The sequence below is a fragment of the Photinus pyralis genome, unplaced genomic scaffold (genome assembly GCF_008802855.1).
Source record: "Photinus pyralis isolate 1611_PpyrPB1 unplaced genomic scaffold, Ppyr1.3 Ppyr1.4_LG1, whole genome shotgun sequence".
Taxonomy (NCBI): Eukaryota; Metazoa; Arthropoda; class Insecta; order Coleoptera; family Lampyridae; genus Photinus; species Photinus pyralis.
In genome coordinates this window covers 20,570,269-20,575,686 of record NW_022170249.1, presented here as the reverse complement: position 1 = coordinate 20,575,686, position 5,418 = coordinate 20,570,269, and positions in this window count along the sequence as shown.

The following is a 5,418-nucleotide window of genomic DNA, read 5'->3' as shown; positions in this document are numbered from 1 at the left end:
CTTTTTTGTGCATAGGAATTTTAGCTTAATCGGTGTTTAACAGTTCCGTTAAATTAACTAATTTAATCAATCATCCTCCTCAACAATCTCCTACAGAGAGTCCATCGTCGACTTCATCGTAAACAAACTACAAATTTCGGTCGCTGAACACTCTGTAAATATGCTGGATAACTGTCATCGACTGGGTAAAATAAAGGCAAATGCTACAAGGCCCAGGCCAATTATAGTAAAGTTCGTATCATACCTATTCAGGAAGAAGGTCTGGGGCGCAAAAAGTCATTTGAAAGGAACGGATTTCCTCATAACGGAACCTCTTACAACCAGTCGAGCTTCAGTTTACCGCAAGTCCCGTGAAAAATTTTTGGTGTTAAGCAAACATGGACCCAAGATGGTCGTATTTACGTCAAATTGCCAAACGACACAATCGCAAGAATCACCACAGAGGCGGAACTGGACGAAATAGCCCAAGATCTCAAGTCGGTCCAAAAGGGAGCCAAGCCTAAATCATCTACCTACAACACTAGGAATGCCTCCAAATCTCAACAATAGGGCATGACTCAGGGAGCAGCACAGGTTTTTCTTGTATGTGTGCGCGTGGTTTGTGTTTGTATTTGTACAAACGGTAAAAAAACCTGTGTCAATATAAAACAATTGTGATAAATCGAATCGGATAAAAACGGTTTCTTATGATCAATGTTATATTTATCATTGCCGTGAGCGTTGGGTGGGATACCAACAATCTCATAAACCACTCAATTTTTAATATTAAGCGTATACGCAGCCGCGACATATCACTATAGTTAGGTCAATTGTCGCATGTTTATTTAGATTAGATATAAGCAAAAGAAGGTAATTTTAATTTTAATACTTATTTAGAAACCTCGTCTTTATTATTTTTTCTTTTTACATTACGTTATATGAATCATAATTCAGCTATTATACAACAAGAGCTTTTATTTGTGCATATTAATATACGTTCACTGAGTACTAAAATTTGCAAACTACAAGAGTTTACTAGTCAGAATAATCCTGACGTAATATGCGTTTCTGAAACCTGGCTAAAACTCCACATTGACAACAACCATATCAGTCTTCTCAATTATAATGTTGTACGTAGGGATCGTAAAATAATTCAAGGAGGGGGAGTCGCTATTTATGTTGTAGTGTGGTCACTATTCAGCGTTTAGAATAGAATTAAATAACACTAATAATATTTTTATATTTGATTAAATGACATATTGAAATTATCACCATGTTAACTAAAAAACAACTGTTCCAGATCCACCCATGGATCGCCACAATGTAAAAAAAGAATTAGGTTTCAAATTCATAGAAAGCGATGATTCAAATGAACAAATTTGGATACTAATGGAACACAAAGGTAAGTCACTTGCAATCGGCTCGTTGTACAATCCCATACGCACCAATTATGAACATTTTTTAAGCATACTACAGGATTCATGGTTCAGCTATTCTTGTGAATCAATAATAGCCCTTGGGGATTTTAATATAGATTACGGAAAAACAGATAGAGCTACCCAAGAGATCTTACCTTATGTCAAAACCTAGAACTGGTCCAGCACATAAAGGAGGGCACGCGAGGTAATTCTATAATAGACCTCATTTTCACAAGTGGTAAATTTGAACTTTCGGACTCGGGAATATTTGCAGCTCCTACCTTCTCTGATCATGAAATATTTTGTAAATGTACACTTCCCTCGTCTCCAAACTCCGACCATCATATAAAAACATACCTAGATGCTTTAAGAAGTTTGATTATAACGAGTTCAAAATTGATTTACAATCTACAGCTTGGGCTCATATCTATGACTGTCATGACATAGATACAAAAGTGTCCTTCTTTAATGACAACATCACCAGAATATTTAACAAACATGACCCTATAAGAACTTCTCGAGTAGGTAAAAGTGTCCTTCTTTAATGACAACATCACCAGAATATTTAACAAACATGACCCTATAAGAACTTCTCGAGTAGGTAAACAACCAGCGTCGTGGTTAAACGGTAATTTGGAGTTTATAATGCAGATGAGAGATAAAGCGTACTCTATAAAAATAACAAAACCGATCTGAATAAACAATACAATGTCCTTAGAAATCACGTTATACAGGCATGTAGAAAACAAAAAAGGAACTATTTCCAACAGCTAGCGAATCATAATAATATGTACTACCGCCTTGTGGAAATCCTTAAAAAATAACGTTTTACAAGCCGATAAGAAAAAGTCCTCAAAGCTCCCCGACCACTTAAGTAATGTAGATCGCATTAATAACAACTTTTTAGAATCTATTCCGAACACGAATCCGGTAGAAGACGAAGTAATGCGGTTGTGCAATCAAACCCGGCAGCCGAAACATAAATTGGTATTTCAAGTGATTGAGGAGTCAGAGGTTCTAAAATTATTGAAAAGTATTAAATCTAACTCTGCTGGTTCGGACGGGATCACCCCTTATATGATAAATTTATGTCTGCCCTATCTCTCTCAAACATTAACTCATATCATAAACTTTTACATACAACACTCAGTTTTTCCAAAATGCTGGAAAACTGCCCATGTGATCCCACTAGCTAAAATAAAGGAACCATTGGAATTTAAAGATCTCCGTCCAGTGCTATCTAAGGTTCTAAAAAAGCAATCAACCTACAACTGAAGAAGTTTCTTGATCTAAATAACTTGGTATCCTACAATCATTTACACACATTTATTATTATTATTATTATTATCAAAGCAAATGTCATTTTTTAATCGAAACAAATAAGTTATCAGCGCCGTTAAGCTTTGATTAACTTTTGTGCATTCGGCTCTTTATGTTGTTTCCTGACATGTTGCAATTAGAAAAAAAGTTTTATATATGAGATGTTTAATTACATGTTATAAACTTTACGAAAGACTGACAGAATTAATGTACCTCGAATACTTAAACACTGTCAGGCTTTTTGGCATAGTAGCTCTCTGGCAACTTACTTCAATACCTAAGGCGAGGGGTATGATGAGTTTTAATCGTAAAGATCTAAACCTGAAAGCAGGAGACGTTTGCTTACCACAATTGAGGTATTCTCGCCATATATTCCACTTACTTACACGTTTACTCAGGTTGTTGTGTCTTAACGCAATTGAAGCAACTCTCCTTTAAAAAGTAGTTTCAGTAACGAACGTACAGATAAAAACAAGAAAATAATTTATACATCAATAGAAAACAGCCGTTGTGCTTTTCAACCATCTTTCCACGCTGGTCTGTAGCTCAATGAACGTGGTAGGCCAGTATTTTGGAACAGATAACGCGCTGCAGACCAACGTAGAAAGATGGTCCACGGTGCTTTCTATAAGGAGGGTATTAGAAACTTGACACCATGCGATGTTGAGAAATAGCTGCAAAGTGTGAGAAAATGTTATCAATAAAAAGTTTACATTTTGTATTGTTCTCAAATTTAGTGGACGATCCTCCCCTCGTATTTAACGATAGAAACACATTCTAATTACTATCTGCATAATTACTACACTTAATGTCACCATACCTGATTAGTAAGCTCTTGCAAGTGACCAAGTTTGTTACTAAAACAAAATAATAAATGAAAAAAAAGAAATAAAATAAAAACACGTTCACTTGCTAAAGGAAAGTAATTACAGTTCTTAATACAAAATCAGCGTTAGTAAATATTTCTAAATTCGTTTTGCGCGTCGAAACGTTTTCCATACGATGTGCCGCTACACAGAGATAACAGTCAGTAAAAAGTTGTAGAAACTTTTTGTAGGGTTATAACTATTTGTTATTTTACTGTCGGATTTAGATAGTTGGGAAGCATTTTTGGGGTTGTAGCATCTATTGTGTGGAGTGGGAACGGCGCCAGAGCTTGGCCCGGGAACTAACGACGAAATGTATCATTCGCTTCCGCTTTATTCAAATGAAAATTTTTCCTAAAAATTTCCGCTCCTCGCAAATTTTTTATAACGTATTATTTTTCTAGTTAAATGGCTATTTTTCGCTGCTTCATGTCGATAATAACTTTTTACGCGATGGCCCTTAGACGCAAAGCTCGTACGATTTCCTTAAGCGTTTTCCGAATTGACACTTTTCTGTGATACTGGACATCCTTCCGGCGAGGTTTAGAAAACAAACTTGAACGACGCCCAATATTTTTATTATATGTTTCTCGTGTTTGTGAATTAGTATTTTGTTTATTGTAAAAGTGTATATTGAAATTGTACCAGTAACATCTGCACTTCATCTCACATCTTTTCCATTAACTTAATTTAATTACAGCAGGTTCATTAGAAATTTCGTCACTTGTTTCATAATACTCGCCCTGATCTGAATCAGTGGATTGCCTCCATTTGTGATATGACCTTCATATTACATACACAAGTAATAGTCTCTTCCTGTTTCTTCCACTATCTCGCCCAAAATTTATTTATTCGATCCACTGTCTTGTATTCGCATCCCTATTAGGTACTTCTGAATCTTCGATTAAGGACCTATGCGCTTTTGTACACCATACCACTTGAATATTGCTGTTTCAAACTTCGGTCTTACCATTTTAATACCTTGTAGTATCAGTATATTATTTTCGGTGTAATTTCTGCTTGATGGTACCAAATCACTAGAAAAGGTGCTAATACGCAGCACATTGAAAACCGTCGAAGATTTTTGGTTCATTAAAAAATTCTATGGCGTGATTGTACCTATTTTTGTTATATCTAAGTAAGTAGTTTGCGGACCAAACAGTCCGGAAGACAAAGCATTTAACTAATTTTGGAAGGGGGGCCAAACTTTTCGCCCGTAACTTCCGGTTTTATGACGTCATCAAGTTGGAAGCTTCCGTTACACGGGGATATTGCCATATCTTCATAACCACTGGTTCAATTCTTGTCATCTTAGGCTCTTTGAAAAGATGATAAAAAACGGAACATATTATATTAGAACACTTATTTACGTTAAACATCACCGTTACCAAGATATGGACAAAAAACGTACCGAGTCCGAGTAGGCGAATTTCAAGTACTTATTGGGAATATTGGTGGTACTAAAGAAGTGTATATAATGTTTCTCTTAAAAATTCTCTCACAAAATGATGTTTTACAGCAATATGCTTAGACCTTTTATGAAACAGGATCGTATGAATAAAAGTAAGCAAATGCTTATACTTGCAAAATTCAAAGTAAATACTCGTAACTGCCCCTTCATACTGGTCTGTTTAGCATGGTTTAGCAGCGCTGCACTGCGTCCTGTCCTTCTGCTTAGAAGCGCTGCCAAGTCGCCCAGTGCGAAGGTGCACTTACGAGTATTTACTTTGAATTTTGCAAGTATAAGCATTTGCTTACTTTTATTCATACGGCCCATTGGATTAACAGATCCGTATCCTCATCTTCATCCTAATTCCTGAACACAAACCCCTAAT